The following is a 19,317-nucleotide window of genomic DNA, read 5'->3' as shown; positions in this document are numbered from 1 at the left end:
TTGCTGCTTTGTCAGGGAGTCTCCTGAAGAATGCAGGAGGGGAGGTAACTAGGATGTAACAGTGTAATGTGGGCTAGGTGACATGAGGAAGATTGCTAGACTAATGAGGGAGAGAGGGAGATTGCTGCTATGTCAGGGAGACTCCTGCAAAATGCAGGAGGGAAGGTAACTAGGATGTAACAGTCTAATGTGGGCTAGGTGACATGAGGGAGATTGCTAGACTAATGAGGGAGAGAGGGAGATTGCTGCTATGTCAGGGAGTCTCCTGCAGAATGCAGGAAGGGAGGTAACTATTATGTAACAGTGTAATGTAGGCTAGGTGAAATGAGGGAGATTGTTAGACTAATGATGGAGAGAGGGAGATTGCTGCTATTTCAGGGAATCTCCTGCAGAATGCAGGAGGGGAGGTAACTACTGTATGATATAACAGTGTAATGTGGGCTAAGTGTCATGGGGAAGATTGCTAGACTAATGAGGGAGAGGGAGATTGCTGCTATGTCAGGGAGTCTCCTGCAGAATGCAGGAGGGGAGGTAACTATGATGTAACAGTGTAATGTGGGCTAGGTGACATGAGGGAGATTGCTAGACTAATGAGGGAGAGAGGGAGATTGCTGCTATTTCAGGGAATCTCCTGCAGAATGCAGGAGGGGAGGTAACTACTGTATGATATAACAGTGTAATGTGGGCTAAGTTTCATGGGGAAGATTGCTAGACTAATGAGGGAGAGGGAGATTGCTGCTATGTCAGGGAGTCTCCTGCAGAATGCAGGAGGGGAGGTAACTATGATGTAACAGTGTAATGTGGGCTAGGTGACATGAGGGAGATTGCTAGACTAATGAGGGAGAGAGGGAGATTGCTGTTATCTCAGGGAATATCCTGCAGAATGCAGGAGGGGAGGTAACTATGATGTAACAGTGTAATGTGGGCTAGGTGAGATGAGGGAGATTGCTAGACTAATGAGGGAGAGAGGGAGATTGCTGCTATGTCAGGGAGTCTCCTGCAGAATGCAGGAGGGGAGGTAACTATGATGTAACAGTGTAATGTGGGCTAGGTGACATGAGGGAGATTGCTAGACTAATGAGGGAGAGGGAGATTGCTGCTATGTCAGGGAGTCTCCTGCAGAATGCAGGAGGGGAGGTAAATATGATATAACAGTGTAATGTGGGCTAAGTGTCATGGGGGAGATTTCTAGACTAATGAGGGAGAGGGAGATTGCTGCTATGTCAGGGAGTCTCCTGCAGAATGCAGGAGGGGAGGTAACTAGGATGTAACAGTGCAATGTGGGCTAGGTGACATGAGGGAAATTTCTAGACTAATGGGAGATTGCTGCTATGTCAGGGAGTCTCCTGCAGAATGCAGGAGGGGAGGTAACTAGGATGTAACAGTGTAATGTGGGCTAGGTGACATGAGGGAGATTGCTAGACTAATGAGGGAGAGAGGGAGATTGCTGCTTTGTCAGGGAGTCTCCTGAAGAATGCAGGAGGGGAGGTAACTAGGATGTAACAGTGTAATGTGGGCTAGGTGACATGAGGAAGATTGCTAGACTAATGAGGGAGAGAGGGAGATTGCTGCTATGTCAGGGAGACTCCTGCAAAATGCAGGAGGGAAGGTAACTAGGATGTAACAGTCTAATGTGGGCTAGGTGACATGAGGGAGATTGCTAGACTAATGAGGGAGAGAGGGAGATTGCTGCTATGTCAGGGAGTCTCCTGCAGAATGCAGGAAGGGAGGTAACTATGATGTAACAGTGTAATGTAGGCTAGGTGAAATGAGGGAGATTGTTAGACTAATGATGGAGAGAGGGAGATTGCTGCTATTTCAGGGAATCTCCTGCAGAGTGCAGGAGGGTAGGCAGCTATGCATTAATTACAAATTATTATACAGTATCTTAATTTGACGGTACAGTGGAGATTATACAATATTAAGAAAACACAAAAAAAGTTTAATAACATAATATATTGAACCCTTTGAGTGCTAACATATCTGTGAGAGATGTGCAAAATATCCGCTAAAATGTCAGCGTTGTTCACATTTGTTATATAAATTCAAATAAGAAATGTGTAAAAACAGATTATATTTCCTATATAAAGGTAAACATTACAGGTCATTATGATGAATAACAATTTTTGTTTGGCAATTTTCACACCTATTTCGAAAAATTCACTTAGCACTCACAAGGTTAAAGGTGAAATTTAGGTGAAATTATGTTAATTATTGCTCAGAGTGAGAAATGGAGCTATAAATATGGGGAATTGGACTTAAACACACATATAGAACTAAATTGGGTACTTATGTAGTACTGTATCTGGGCTGCCGATTTCTAAATCGGGTCGGATCGGGCACATTGCATCGCATGCGACCATCGATGCGATGCCCCGATTTTTCCATAGGAATCAATGTTAAAATGGACTGAGTCCATTTTAACATGGAATTCAATGGGAAAAAGGGGTCCTTTTCATACCCCTACTATCCAAGTGGGCATGGAGTTGGATATAAACCTGTGACTTCGCTCGCCACGCTTCGGGCTCGGTGGCTCGCTACGCTCGCCACAGGTTTATATCCAACTCCATGCCCACTTGGATAGTAGGGGTATGAAAAGGACCCCTTTTTCCCATTGAATTCCATGTTAAAATGGACTCAGTCCATTTTAACATTGATTCCTATAGAAAAATCGGGTCATCGCATCCGATGGTCGCATGCGATGCGATGCGATGCGATATCGCATCGCATCTGATTGTATGCCTTAACTTAAGGCATACAATCAAAAAATCGGCAGCCCAGATACTAAATAAGTACCCTAAATTGTTGCTGTTAAAAGTAATATAGACTCCATCTGTTTCTACTACCCACCTGTGTGCTATAATAGCAGTGAACAGGTGTGTGAGAAACTGATCAAGAGAGTCAGCGGGATCTGCTTTTGTGTCTAAAGGCCCCGGGTGGCATTTTTTACCTCCCAGTAGTTTAAGGGACTGTCTGACATGCTCAGTTGTATGCTGTCATTAACCCCTACCCGACATTGGCCCTTATTCTGGTTGGTGCGGCCAGAGCCGCACACGGGGCTCCGGCCGCACAAACCAATCCCCGCCCACGAGACGGATCGCCACGGCCGTCCGTACACGGACGGCTGGCGATCCGCATAAAAATGGTGGAGGCGTACGCCTCCACCATGGTGGGAGCTGCCCCCTGCATTCGATGGTCGTCGACTATCGAAGGCAGGTCCGCACGCCCCAGCAGCTCCCGCAAGCTGAGACCACACGGACAATCGTCCGTGTGGTAGCTTGTATGGGGGCTGAAAGCTGACATCCGGCGACGTCAGCTTTCCGCCCCCATGAGCTGCGTCATGCCCTCATTTCCATGCATACGCCCCGCGTTTGCATGGGAACGCCCATGAAACGCGGGGCGTACACATAGGTAAATGAGGGGATGAAGCCCCTCACGCCCCTATACGCCCCCTTTGCGGCGGACGAAATACGTCTGCGGCGAAGGGGGCTGCACATGCGCAGAATGATCTCTGCGCATGTGCAGACTGTAAACATCGGCGGTACGGCCGCACGCGGGCCGTACCGCACGAAACAGAATAAGGGCCATTGCCTTTTATGGTATTTTTTTTTTTTTTTCCTCCTTGCGTTCAAATAAGCGTAACTTTTTTAATTTTCCGGCTATATAGACACATGAGGGCTTTTTTTTTGCGGGACAAGTTGTACTTTCTAATGGTACCATTTACTATACCGTATAATATTCTGGGGAATCAGGAAATAATTCAATGTGGGGTAAAAAGAAAAAAAAACGCAATTCCACAATTTTGCGCTGGTTACGTTTTTTTTGGAGTTCATAGTTCGTTTAAAATGATGGGTTATCTTTATTCTATGGGTCGTTACGAATCCGGTGATACCAAACTTCTATAGTTTTCGTTATGTTTTACGACTAAAAAAAATAAATAGAATATGTTACGGTTTTTCGAATTTGCGTCGCGTCGCCATGTTCTGCGGCTTATAACTTTTTTATTTTTCCACCTACGGACCTGGGTGAGGGCTCATTTTTTGCGGGCTGAAGTGTACTTTTTAATTAATACCATTATGGGATATGGGCGACTTTCTGATCTCTTTTAGCTATTTTTTTTTGGGTAGGCGATGCGACCAAAAAACGTAGTTTTGGCGTTGGGGATTATTTTCCGCTTACGCCTTTAACCGTGCGGGATAACTAATGTTATATTTTAATAGATCGGACTTTTAGGAACGCGGCGATACCAAATATGTTTATTTTTTTATTTTTTATTTATTTTTATTTGGGAAATGGGGAAAGGGGGGTGATTTGAACTTTTAATATTTTTTTTTTATTTTTAAACTTTATTTTTTTTTTTTTTTTACTTTTACTACAAGGCCCCCTAGTGTACTTGACCACTAGGGGGCGCGATCGCCTGTACTAGGTTCAGCCATAGAGCTCTATGGCTGAACGTAGTGATTTTATGCACTTCCTATTACATCCTGCCTGAGGCAGGATGTAATAGGTATGCATATACGGCCAGCACAGGGGTCTACATTAGACCCCTGGCTACCATGGCAACCGATCGGCACCCTCCGATCTCGCTGCGGGGGGCCCCGATCGGCGCCGGAGGGGGGCGCCCCCCCTCCGATCAGCTATTTAAGCACTGCGGGCGCTTTGCCCGCGGTGCTTAAAGGGTTAAACGGCCACGATCGGCGAACTCGCCGCTCGTGGCCGTGAGAGCAGGGACCTGGCTGTAATATACAGCCATTACCTGCTCTCTTTCAAGCCAGCTCACTCCGTGAGCTGGCTTGATTCCCCCGCAACCGACATATGACGTAAATATACGTCATATGTCGGGAAGGGGTTAAACATCATCCACAATTCTATGCACGGTTAATGTATTGGATTGAGTCATGATGAAATATCACTAATGTTGGGCAATTATATTATCTTGACCCGATATAAAAATGTTGCGTCACATTGGGCCTTATTCTGGTTGGTGCGGTCGGATGCGTATTTGCGGATAGGAACAGAGCGTTCTTAGCCCCGCCTTCTGTACGGATCGCTCACTCCGTCCGAATGCGGTAAGACGCTGACCGAACGGACCGCGAGTGGATTTCTCATGTGAACACCTCCTCCATCTCTGGGAACCTCCCCCATCATTCGATGGTTGCAGACCATCGAATGCAGGACCAAGTGATCAGGCAGCACCGAGTGCTCCAGACCACTCGGGCATTTCTCCGTGCAAAAGCAGGGATATGGGCGGGCAGCTGGTATCCGGCTATGTCATATGTCCACCCCCCCACACGTGCGTCACGGCCGCATTACCATACGTACGACCCAGCGTTTTCATGGTAACGACCATGAAACGTGGGGCGTACACATATGGTAATGAGCCCAAACAGCCCTTCACGCCCCTCTCCGACCCCTGTTCGGAGTGCACAAAATTCACGCCCTATTCGGACGTGCGCAGAGTTCGTACATGGGCAGATACGCCTCTGCACATGCGCAAACACCAAACATCGGCCATCCGACCGCACGCGGACAGAACCGCACCAACCAGAATAAGGCCCTTTGTGTTGACTGATCCTAATATATTACTAAAACAACAATTTAACACTGTGCAACTTTCTCCCAAACCTTTAAAGTATATATCTAAGCAATTACACATTTTAAATGAATAAAAACAGTTACAAATTTTGAAGATGTATCAATACTGTTATTGATACAGTATTGATACACTTTGTACATTTTGAAGTACACAAAAACATAGCTGTGGTCGTAAAACCGTCTGTAGACAAATTGTAATTTTTATAATTGTCTTAGCATACAAATTAAGAAAATACAAATCTATGCTAGTACTTTTTTTTGAAAAATACTAGAAGCAGTGGCGTAGCTACAGCACCGCAGCCCCCGCGGTCGCGGGGAGGCGCTGGGTAAGTGCGGGCGCCGGGGGGCTGCGGTGCTATTATAATGCCCCATCCCCCGCAGCTTTACCTATGTTCGCTGCGGTGGTCCCGGCTCCCCTGGCTTCATTCTGATGCTATTTCGACGGGCTATCATAAAATGTCCACCCCCATATAGCAAACAGTTCTATGAAACTGTCTGCTGTATGGGGGCTGCCATTTTGTGATGGTCCGTGTTTAGCATCAGAATGAAGCCAGGAGGGGAGCCGGGACCAGCGCAGCAAATACAGGTAAATATGCGGGGGATGGGGGGGGCATGGGCGGCTGGGGTGGTGGAGGAGGGGGGGGGGGCGTGATTTATTATCGGCGGGGGGGCTCCCAAATTATAGTTACGCCGCTGACTGGAAGATGGTCGTTCTCTACAAGGAGTCTGACTAGGAGCTTAAGAGAGCAATATGTGCCTTATTGTGAAGCCATGGGTGGTGTTTGTGGGGTGGCATGCTAATAGATCTAGTAAGCCACCAATTATTTGTATTCTTAAATTTAAAGGGGTGCCCAAGTATGTGGCATTGTTCTAGGACTATCATCTGGATGACAGTATGAGGTGTTTACTGTTGGACCCCAACATACTAATGTAGGCCTGAGGCACCATCAGGTGACATTTAAAGAGATGAAAACTTTTTTGGGGGCGATTTTTTTCAGCAAAAACGGGCGAAATCGCACGTTTTTCTGAAATCGCATATTTAATAAGATGAGAATAGCGGCATAAACTGCATTTTGCCACGAATTCGCACATTCTGATGGTGCAATTTTTAATAATACCGGAACTCACATCCAGATGTTTTCCCATTATAAAGTATGCAAATCGCATAAAAGTTAATTTAAAAAAATGGCATGAGGTCCCCCCTCCTGAGCATAACCAGCCCCGGGCTCATTGAGCCGGACCTGGTTCCAAAAATACGGGGGACAAAAAATCTGGGGGTACCCCATACAGTATTTTGAAACCAGCGCCGGGCTCCAACAGCCCGCAGTGTCATGCCACAGCTGGGGGACACTTTTTACATAAGGTCCCCCAGCAGTACCATGAGCACCGTGGCTGGTCAGCCTTGGATGGTCCCCCCCAGGCTAAACCCGCCCAGGGCTGAAGCCCGGGGCTGTCACCAGCGTCCCTGGCCATTGGACACCGGTCTGATAGTGTTAAATCATTCATACATAACATTGCTTTATACAGGTGAACTACAATTGCCAGCATGCGGGGCATTAATGGGCCCACTGGGACCTGTAGTCCACCTAAAAAGAGTGTTAAAATAAAACACACACAGAAAAGTAGAACTTTATGACACACACACGCACCTCAATTTTACACCAATATACTTACAGAACCAGGTTCCAGCGCTGCCCTCCCTCCTTCAGAGCCATTTCACCCCGCACTGACAGCAGGGTGAGACGGCTTCCTCCGGCACTGCTAATAGCTTTTAGCAGCTGTTAGCATTGCTGGAGGAAGCCCGGGGCTGTCACCGGCATCCCTGCCCATTGGACGTCAGCCTGATAGTGTTAAATCATTAATGCATAACTTCTACAAGTCCCAGCGGGCCCATTAATGCCCCGCATGCTGGCACTTGTAGTTCACCTGTATAAATCAATGTTATGTATGAATGATTTAACACAATCAGGCCGGCGTCCAATGGCCAGGGATGCCGGTGACAGCCCCGGCATAAATATGCATATTCCGGAAAAATATTGATTTTGGAAAGTGACTAAAATTTGCATCCTATTAAATGTCACCCTTAATTACTACAGTATCTCCATGTTGTGTTGTGTTGAGGTGTGGATGTTGTGTTGAGGTGTGGATGTTGTGTTGAGGTGTGCAGTGGCGTAGCTTGGTTTGGGGTGCCCCCCCGTTAATGTGGGGGCGCCTACCCTCTCCCCCCCCCCCCCGGCCGCCGGTGCCCCACCCCCCCATCGCCGCAGGCTTACCTGTCTTCGCGGAAAAAAGAGAGAATGTGCCAGCGCTGGCTGAATAATTATAAGGACCAGACGGTATCTCAAAATTAGTACAAATTTAATTTACATATAAAAACAATCAAAAAACAAAAATTATAATAAAACAATGAATAAATGTTAATAAGAGCACAAGATGCTTGGCTGATTATGCGGAGCTCCACAAATGCGGAATATGAATAAAAGTTAATAATATTACCATCTGTAGTTGGCTGGTGTGGATGACAACACCAGTGGGGGTGATGTTAAAGTCCCGTTTAGAATGGATCCTTATGCAGGGATGAGAATGTTTCTCCCTATTTGGCGTCTTCTCCTTTTAGCTGGATCTTTTAGGAACCCGGCTTGAGTCCCATGAAGGTGTTTGTAATCCAATGGTTTTAGGAGATGATGGACGTCTGTGGGAGAAGGGGCATCACTTGAACAGATGGATAAGATGGTGGTGAGATAATATGAAAGCTCAACGCGTTTCCACGGATGTTTGCTGTCCGGCTTCCTCAGGAGCAAGTGTCTTACCTGTCTTCGCGTCCCGGCTCCCCTCCTGGCTTCAATTAATAATTCTATGCAGACGGACCACGATAAAATGGCCGCCCCCATACCGCAGACAGTTTCAAAGAACTGTCTGCTTTATGGGGCGGCCATTTTATCGTGGTCCGTCTCCATAGAATTGATTGAAGCCAGGAGGGGAGCCGGGACGCGCAGACAGGTAAGCCTGCAGGGGATGGGGGGCGGGGGCATTACTATAGCACCGCAGCCCCCCGGCGCCCCCACTTGCACAGCGCCCCCCCCCCGCGACCGCGGGGGCTGCGGTGCTATAGTTACGCCACTGGAGGTGTGGATGTTGTTGATTTGCTATACTTGGATCTCTAAGAATTACATAGTTACATAGCAGTTAAGGTTGAATAAAGACTCACGTCCATACAGTTCAACCTTGGTGTATTAGCTTCCTCCCTTTATTAAGGACAGGTTATGATTATTGTTTTTACCCTGTATATTTTTGAACAATAGATGTTTGTCCAACCTTATTTTAAATGTGTTTATTGTGTCAGCTGACACCACATCCCCAGGTAGAGAGTTCCATAGTTTGGCTGCTCTGACTGTAAAAAAATGTTTTTGTCTAATGGAACGGATTCTTCTTTCCTCTAATCTAAACTCATGTTCCCGTGTCCTTGATTCTTTCCTTACAGTAAAAAAGGGCGTCTGGCAACTCCTTATATTGTCCCCTGATATATTTGTACATTTAGCATGTTCCCCCTTAAACGCCTCTTTTCTAGTGTAAACAGTCCTAAATGGTTCAATCTATCTTCATAGCTTAAATTCTCCATTCCCTTTATTAGCTTTGTTGCTCTTCTTTGGACTTTTTCTAATTCTATGATGTCCTTTTTATAGTGCGGGGCCCAGAATTGTACTCCGTATTCTAGATGTGGTCTAACCAATGATTTGTACAGTGGCATAATTACTTTTCAGTTCCTTGTCTCCATACCCTGTTTTATGCATGTACAGTATCCTGTTTGCTTTTTTTGTTGCTATATTACATTGAGCCCTACACCCCAGTTTATTGTCTATTTGGACTCCAATGCCTCCCCGCTTAGGTTATAGCAAGCACCTTGGTTAAGTTTCCCAAGATGCATAACCAGGGGCTGGCTGGCAACTTTTATAAGTAACAGCGTTAAATGGAGGTTTTTCGTATTAATAAAAAAAAGATTAGGACTGGAGTTGATTATACCGATTGGAATTGATAGATAGGAGAGAACGTTCTCTCTCCTTGAAAACCGGGTGCATAATAATATCAGAGGCTTCTCCCCCTGTATAATAAAAAGAATAGGCCACCACAGGCTGCTCACCCTGTATAATAATACCACCACAGGCTGCTCCACTTGTATTACAATAATAATAATAAGACATCACAGGCCCCGCCTCCTGTATGATAACAGGACACCACAGGCTGCTCACCCTGTATAATAATACCACAGGCTGCTCCACTTGTATTAAAATAATAATAATAAGACATCACAGGCCCCGTCTCCTGTATGATAACAGGACACCACAGGCTGCTCACCCTGTATAATAATACCACAGGCTGCTCCACTTGTATTACAATAATAATAATAATAATAAGACATCACAGGCCCCGCCTCCTGTATGATAACAGGACACCACAGGCTGCTCACCCTGTATAATAATAATAATAATAATAATAATAATAATAAATAATAATTAATAATACCAGGACACCACAGGCCTGCTTCCCCTGCATAATAATAATAACAGGAGGACACCACTGGCTGCTCCCCTCCCCCTGCATAACAGGAGGACACCACAGGCTGCTCACCCTGTATAATAATACCACAGGCTGCTCCACTTGTATTACAATAATAATAATAAGACATCACAGGCCCCGCCTCCTGTATGATAACAGGACACCACAGGCTGCTCCTCTGTATAATAATAATAATAATAATAATAAATAATAATTAATAATACCAGGACACCACAGGCCTGCTTCCCCTGCATAATAATAATAACAGGAGGACACCACTGGCTGCTCCTCTCCCCCTGCATAACAGGAGGACACCTCAGGCTGCTCCCCCTGTAAAATAGCAATACCAGTAAACCACAAGCTGCTCCCCCTGATGATTATACCAGGACAACAAGGGCTGATTTCCCTGCATTTAAAACCAGGAGGACACCACTGGCTGCTCCCCCTGCATAACAGGAGGATACCACAGGATGCTCCCCCTGTAAAATAGCAATACCAGCACACCACAGGCCTGCTCCCCGCATAATAATAACACGTGCCTTTGAACTTTTCACCGTCGTCCGAGTCCAGGTCTGTTGCTGCGGCTCCCGGCTTTCCCGCAGCGCTGCCACAGCCTGGCTCAATCTCCATCGTCCGCCCGCCGGCTCTTCCTCCGCGAGTCCACAGCAGTTGCGTGGGTGGCGTCGGCGTCATGACGTCACCCGGGCATCGAGTCACTGCCAGGAGGAAATCATTCCTCATGCAGATGGCCGGCGGCCATATTACTGTAGCTGTGGCCATGTTGTGAAAGCCGCGGCTACAGGAGAAAGGAGAAGAACAAGCAGGCGGCCCATAGCAGTCCCTTATAGAGCGGCCCGGGGGGCACATGGCACCCTGCCCCCCGGCCCAGCCCGCCTCTGTGCATAACCTTGCATTTGTCCACATTGAACCTCATTTTCCACTTTTTAGCCCACTCATCTAATTTAGTAAGATCACTCTGGAGCGCGGAGACATCCTCGGTTGATCTAATTACTCTGCTCAGTTTTGTGTCGTCAGCAAAGATGGAAACATTGCTGAGTATATCCACCCCAATGTCATTAATACATATATTAAATAAAAGGGACCCTAGCACCAACCCCTGTGGCACTCCACTTAATACTGGTATCATTTGATACTGCGCCGTTTACTATCACTCTCTGTTCTCTATTACACATCCAGTTCCTTACTCATCCACAAATACTTTCCCCTAGTTCCAGATTTTCCATTTTATTTATCAACCTCTTATGGGGACCGTGTCAAAAGCCTTAGCAAAATCCAGGAAGACCACGTCTCCTGCATTTCCATTATCAAGGTTATTACTGACATCCTCATAAAAGCCTAGTAATTTTGTTTGGCATGATCGATTCTTCACAAGCCCATGTTGGTTATTACTGATTAGCCTGTGAAGCTCTAAATATTTTTGAATACATTCCTTAAAAATCCCTCAAATCAGTGGCGTAGCTACAGCACCGCAGCCCCCGCGGTCGCGGGGAGGCGCTGGGTAAGTGCGGGCGCCGGGGGGCTGCGGTGCTATTATAATGCCCCATCCCCCGCAGCTTTACCTATGTTCGCTGCGGTGGTCCAGGCTCCCCTGGCTTCATTCTGATGCTATTTCGACGGTCTATCATAAAATGTCCGCCCCCATATAGCAAACAGTTCTATGAAACTGTCTGCTGTATGGGGGCGGCCATTTTGTGATGGTCCGTGTTTAGCATCAGAATGAAGCCAGGAGGGGAGCCGGGACCAGCGCAGCAAATACAGGTAAATATGGGGGGGGGCATGGGCGGCCGGGGTGGTGGAGGGGGGGGGGGGGCGTGATTTATTATCGGCGGGGGGGCTCCCAAATTATAGTTACGCCGCTGCCTCAAATAATTTACCGACTATTGATGTTAAGCTCACAGGTCTGTAGTTAGCTGGGTCATCCCTTTTCCTATTTTTTTTTTTTATATTGGTACTACCTCCGCTATTCTCCAGTCCTTTGGTACCTTACCAGATGATAATGAGTTCTCGAAAACGTAATACAGTGGTGTTGCTAATTTCACCCTTAGTTCCAATAGTACCCTAGGATGAATCCCGACTGGTCAGGAGATTTATTTGTTTTGATTTTGCTGAGCTGTAATGTTATCGCATCTGTCGTGAATTGCAGCTGATGACTCCGATGTTGTGACCAGGTGCGTGTGTGCGATTTCCATTTGACGGTTTAATTCTAAAGAGGCCACAGAAAATGCAATTACCTATGTCGACATAGACCCCCTAAAAACATAAAAAAAACTCATATAGACCTTTTCCATGTCAACCTTTTGGATGTCGACCTATTGACCATGTTGACCTTTTTCATGCCAACCTTTTAACCATGTCGACCTTTAGACCCTGTCGACCATTAGTGGTCATCCATATAACTGTCTATGATGAGTCTGTCTATGATTTATACTATTGATTTATACCATAACCACCTGAAGTAAAAGTACTGTTTTATTGCTGGGTGTGCAGCGCCACCCTGTGGACAGTTAATAGACCATGTCTTTTCTATGCATTAGAGAGGAACATTACTGTAGTACCTGTACCCAAAGGTTGCTTTTTTATTGTTACGTGAGATTGAATACAGCTAGTATTACAATTCCTGGTGATCAAATGTAACATTCGGTTAAGTTACAGTAACGAATATTGTTTAGAGTGAATAGCATGTTGATTGACGTATATCTGTGTATGTATCTGCAATTGGCCACTGTTACCACACGGCCTACCCTTTCAGAAGTGGTTTGGGCCTTGCTCTTGTTGAACACTGCTACGAAGGTGTAAAGTGTGATTATATACTGCATGTGTTAACTGTTAACCCCGTTATGAAGTACTGTGGTGACTTATTGGTTCCAGAATAATAAATCTTTGTCACCAGTCTTTTGTGTATTATCTCATCTGTGGGGTCCTCTCTGGGGTGTCCTGTCCACTGCCACTGGTTCCTATTGAAGAAACCATCTAGAATTTCAATGTGGCAAGAGTCGCCTAGTTAAGAGCCAGGTACCACATCACACTATTCTGTATACAGGGGTCAAGACACAGAGTGACAGGGGATGGGCGTGTAGAGGTGGATCCCAGCCGTTTCATGAGCATGACTGCAAAAATGGTGGATGCGCCCAATGAAACTCTGGGAGTGTCCAGGAAAACACAGGCATTCTTAAGCCTGCTAGAAGCAGGTGGATGATGCCAGCGGCTGGATGGAAATGGCTGTTTTGTTCGTAGCCACTGAGTAAGTCCTGGGCTACGCAACAACTGTGAACAGCAAGGACCAGAGGAAAAGTGCACTTTTCCTCTGGTGGGTGACAAGTCAATGTCAGGGAGAGTGCACCCACTATCTACATACACACACAAATACTCAAGATGACCGTTCTTTACCGCCGCCGAGGAAAGGAAAATAGGGATGGGAGGGTGGGGCTTCTGAAGAAAAGGTTCAGATCACCTTTACACGTGATCGTTTCTATCTTGCCTACTCCTCCATAAACACCCTGATTGGCCTATCCCCTAACTCATTTACATACCCCTGCCTACCAACAAATGGGTCACTCACCATCGGGTATCCTCATGTCCAACACTTCATTAACCTAAACCATACTTAAACTTTAACTTAACTATACCTTAACACTACAAATAAAGACACAAGTGCTGGCGTTTGAAACAAGACCCAGAAATGCTCGAAAACCCACTCCCCCCGCAGCGTCAGTGAACAACTGCAACTGAGCGTTGCTGCTGTAGGGGAAGGCCAGATCAAAACCCCATTAAACTGCGCCATGAATGCCAGCCACACGCTCAGGTCTCTTTTAAGCTCAGCTGACAGGCATATGAAATGGAGAGGGTGCCGCACTCCCGCCATGGACTGCTCCAGCTTTCGACAGAAAACCCGGCCCATGGTAATTACCCTACAGGCGAAATGCAACAACCCCAGCAACAACTGCAGCTGGTGCAACCTGAGCTTCCCAGCGGCCAAAGCGAGCACAATTGCCCCCCACAGCCATGCGAGCTTGTCGGACGGCAATCTGGAGCACCTAGCCACGGTGTCTATTTCTATGCCCAAGAAAGACAGGCACGATACAGGCCCCTCTGTCTTGTCCGCTGCAATGGGGACCCCCAAGTCTACAAATAAAGCTTTACATAGCGGACAGCAGCGCCCCGCACCGGGGTGAGTTCGCCGGATCAGCACAAAGGAAGTCGTCCAGGTAGTGCACTACACCCAACTACCCTGAACTAGACACTACGCGCTAATGCAGGAAACTGCTGAAACACTCAAAATAGGCGCAGGAGATCGAGCAGCCCATGGGCAGGCATCTATCCATATAAAAGACCGCAGGTAGATGGAAACCCATGAACCGAAATGACTCCGCATGTAATGGGAGAGGATGAAAGGCGGACTCAATGTCAATCTTCGCTGACAGTGCTCCTGCGCCAAACTGAGCACCTGCTCGAATGGCTGGTAACGGACCTGTCACAATTCCTCTGGAATTGCGTCATTGACCGAGAGGCCCGGAGGGTGAGACAAGTGCTGAATCAGCCAAAGCCTTCCCCAAGGAACCCGGGCAGGCGGTCTACCTGAATCAGGGAATGGGCCTTACTAAGGGGCACCAGCGGCAGCTGCCGCGCAGGGTCCCCCCTTGCCTTTTCTTAGTGCATTCCTTTATGGGGTGTGTACCCCAGCAGGGCGAGCAAGCATGCTTAAACTGGCAACGGGCCACCAATGAACAGCCAGCTCCATTATAGGAGAAGCAACACCCGGCGGGTGCTCCACCCACCCCACCCTGAAAGGACCTTGGGCTCGGCGTGTGTTCGGGGCCACTACCGGGGCCACAAACGTGGGAGCGGATGGCTTCAAGCCCATCCAGATCTCCATGTCCTTACAGCCGAAATCCATGACAGCAGACCCCAACTGCTTGTGGCGGAAGTTTCCGTCATAGGACCGCCACAACGAGTCCCCGTCCGACAGGAACATGGCATGAATCATGTGCATGTAACGCACCATATTCATGTGCTCCTTAGGCCTAGCCTCGAGGTACCAAGCCGCGAACATGAAGAGACCTGTCTGCCACCGGTGATAGGTGCAGAAGGCCTCCTCAGCAATACCTCCTCTACGCAGGGCCGGTGCAAGGCTTCTCAGCACACTAGGCAAAACTTCAACCTACTCCCCCCCCCCCCCCTCTCCCCCCCCCCCCCAATTTTTTTTACAGCATGTGGTCATCCAAAACTTCAACCTCCTCCCCCTCCCAACCCCCCCCCGGGAAGGTGGCCAAGTCCCCTGCTTTTCCTGGAGGTCCTCTGCACCCTCCCCTTTGCCACCCACAACAGAGTACAAGGAGGAGGGGGGCAGCAATGTAGGAAGTATGACTCAAGGGAAAGTATAAAGGTGAGGTCTTAGAAGTTCCACAGCCACCACCTCCATTAAGTACAACAAGGCTCCTCATAGACATCCTTGATTTTTTGATTTGCACACTTGGTGGCGCCCCCCAGATCCCAGCACCCTAGGCATCTGCCTAAAGCTGCCTAGTGGTAGAGCCGGCCCTGCCTCTACGCTTCGCCGCACGGTATTCTTTCTCAGCCTGCACCGTCATGGTGAAAAAAATATGTACTTTCCTTCGTTAATCCTCTCCTCTACGCTCCTGCGCAATCCCCGGAGCACTGCCATATACTTACAGTGCACCACCTCCCCCTTAGGGAACAGGGGAGACCCAGAGCCACCGCTGTTGGAACTAGAGTGACGACGGCGTCACCTAGTACGACGCCGACAATGGTGGGATCTTCATCGCCCTCCTTCCCTGACGTGACCGAATCTGACATGTAGGAAGAGGAGGATGTATGCGATGCTCTGCGTCTGCGCAGATTAGATTTAGGCAAAGACCCAGCTGTAGTGCCCACCAAGGGCGCCGCACTCATCTCGTTCGCCACGGCAGCGGAAGCCCCCGCCAGAGGACCTGGAACAGCATTGGCAGGAATGACCCCGGAGGTGGAGGCCGGCCCGTCGGAAGGTACAGGCACGGGAGCTGGACTCCCCGGAAGGGCCTGTGGCGGTACCTGACCTAAGAAGGAGGTCAGCAAAGCCATAAACTGTTGCACCCCGTCCCCAGCAAGCGTTGCTGGTGGACTCGCAACCACCGGAGTCCCAGGAGGGGCCCCAGGCATGGGAACCTCAGGGGCCCCACCCCTTGGACCATGCTGGGGCAAAATCCTTGACCTCCGCAGCCACTGCCTCCTAGCCAAATGCATAGGGGACATGCCCACTGCCCCCCTGGACCATAAGGGGGGTGACCGGGAGCCCACTTGCAGCACTGGTCACCCGGTCCTCCATAACAGGCTGGCCTGCCGGCAGAGCCAGGTGACAGCCTGCTGGCCAAACGGGGAATCAACGAGTGGCGCACCGTTAATGGGGTCCCCACTGGCACCCACTGCCCAGCACCACATCATTATCACATCATAGGGGAGCCCCCACCTGGGTGGTCCCTGGCTGCTGGGCAGCATCTACCAGCCCAGCACCTGAATGAGGCCTCTGGGATCTCCCATTAACAGGCCTGGTAGGCCGTGCACCTGTAGGCCGCACATTAACATTAGCCGCCCCCCTGTTGTGGGTGCCTGGCTAGTGCCCTCTCACATTATGGTCCAAGGCATTGCTTCCGCCCGTCCCCCTTGCCGCCCCGACCTGGATCCCCCCCTCGACGACCAGAGGGAGCCACAGCACCAGACCCGGAGGCCCCCAGCAAAATGGAATGATTTTTCCTCTAGGTGTACACATCCATTTGCAGCCTCTGCAAACCTATTCGCAAGGTGGGATTTCGAGGGGCAGCAAACCTGTTCGCACGGTGGCCAAACTCTGCTGGCTGGCTGAAATGGCCAGCCCCCTGTCCTCTGCTGGTTCTTGGTCTGGGTTGCAGAGGATGCCGCCCCCGGTTTTCCCGTCAGCTGCTAGCCCTCAGCCTGCTGTGCTTATGGCGGCTACCTGTACACGCTCCCGTGTGGGGCCCCTGCTGGGTTTTGTTTTCCGCATTTTCAGTGATACCCTGCAGCATGATGTGGAAGGATACACTGTGGCATCCGGCTCTAGGGATGCCTTGCCTGACACGCCACTGGTTGCAGCCCGGCACCTGTTTGTAGTCCCGCTTTGCATACTTTCCCACTGGTTGCAGTCCTGGCACCTGCTACATAGCAGGGGTTATTCACCCTTGTAGTTTGTGCTGCATCTTTTGTTGTGGCCGCTGGGCCCTATCCAATGGCTGGGGCACTTAATGCTCCTGTGGCTTTCAGTGATAGTAATATGGGCAGCGGGCTAGCTGCCAATCCGCTGTCTGGTGGATCCTAAGCCCAGTGGTGCTGGGGCGGGTCTTCTGCCTGAGCACATGTTGGGTAGTATGGTGGTGCATCTGCTGGCCATACTAGTGCGATGTGCATATTGTCTGCGCAGTCAGTCATGTCTTCAAATATGGGACTACTTGTACAGCCCCCCCCCCCTGGTGCCCTTCTAGGGTGTGGTATATAATAATGTACTGCCTCGCAGACCTTCCTAATCAGTGGCAGTTTTTACCTATGGGCTGCAGGGATGCAGCGCCCCCAGAAATCTGCCACTGTCTCCGCCTAAAGTGAAGCCAGATGCAGTCTGTGAGACTGCACTGGCTTCACTGTGACTGGCAGTGACTTCCTATTGGAAGTCTGACCTGCCAGTCACTCAAGGCATCCCATCGGGAGGTGTTCCCTCCCTCCGGGATGCCTCTCTCTGCGCAAATGGGTTCTGTGCATGCGCAGTACCCCGGACCATAATTTGCATGCACCGGAACCCAAGAACCTGATCAAGCCTCCGGGGGCTGCTGCAAAGGCTTGGGCCAGCGCATGCGCAGTATGTATGCCATTACTGCGCATGCGCTGGCCCCGTGCAGGGGACAGGGGTGTGCGTAGCATCCAGGGTCGGTGGCAGAGACCAGGGACAGCAGCGGCAGCGGAGGCAGGGGTGCCCCATTGTGGCAGCCCCCTCCATAATGGTAAGAGACGCCACTATTCTTAATTATCAGTTCAGCTAGGCAGCAGGGTTCCCCTGGGACCATGCCATTTTGCTATTTGTCCCATCTCTACTCTCACATGCCCACATTGCCCATCCCAAACTTATAATGGAAATTTGATCTGACCAAATTTACAAAAAAATATATGGTACTTATGTACTAACTGGGCTGCCGATTTTGAAATCGGGTCCATCGCATCGCATCGCATCCGACCATATCGCATGCGATGCGATGCGATGGACCCGATTTTCCATAGGATTCAATGTTAAAATGGACTGAGTCCATTTTAACATGGAATTCAATGGGAAAAGGGGTCCTTTTCATACCCCTACTATCCAAGTGGGCATGGAGCTGGATATAAAGCTGTGGCGAGCGTAGCGAGCCACCGAGCCCGAAGCGTGACGAGCGAAGCGAGCCCCGCGAGGGGACACAGAATACCCTTCCACTCGCCACGCTTCGGGCTCGGTGGCTCGCTACGCTCGCCACAGGTTTATATCCAACTCCATGCCCACTTGGATAGTAGGGGAATGAAAAGGACCCCTTTTTCCCATTGAATTCCATGTTAAAATGGACTCAGTCCATTTTAACATTGAATCCTATGGAAAAATCGGGTCATCGCATCGCATGCGATATGGTCGGATGCGATGCGATATCGCATCGCATCTGATTGTATGCCTTAAGTTAAGGCATAAAATCAATAATCGGCAGCCCAGATACTACATAAGTACCAAATATATATATATAAACATAAATAAATTAAATAAAGGTCTTTTTTATTATTTTTATTATTATTATTAATAATAATAATGATAATAATAATAATAAAAAACCTCTACAGAATAGCACTAAAGCCCCTGACACACGGGGTAATTCTAGCCTATGTCACCGGAGATATGGTCGCTAAGTGACCATATCCCCGTGTGTACGGGGCGACTGTCGCCGGGAGCGTGTTCCCATGACCAGCCCTGGGGTGGTCACTGGTTGGAGAAGCATGCTCCTGTGACCAGCTGTTTGCCCCGGCATAGAGTCTCCTCTTTATCAGCGACCATCTCTTGTCGCTGATGTTAATGAGACACTGAGCAATGTGATTCCTCAGCAATATATTGCTCCATGTGTACGGAGCTTATGT

This window comes from Crinia signifera, chromosome 9, assembly GCF_055691185.1.
Source record: "Crinia signifera chromosome 9, ASM5569118v1, whole genome shotgun sequence".
NCBI classification, from domain to species: domain Eukaryota; kingdom Metazoa; phylum Chordata; class Amphibia; order Anura; family Myobatrachidae; genus Crinia; species Crinia signifera.
The sequence above is the reverse complement of the archived record's forward strand: the minus strand, read 5'-3'. Positions refer to the sequence as shown.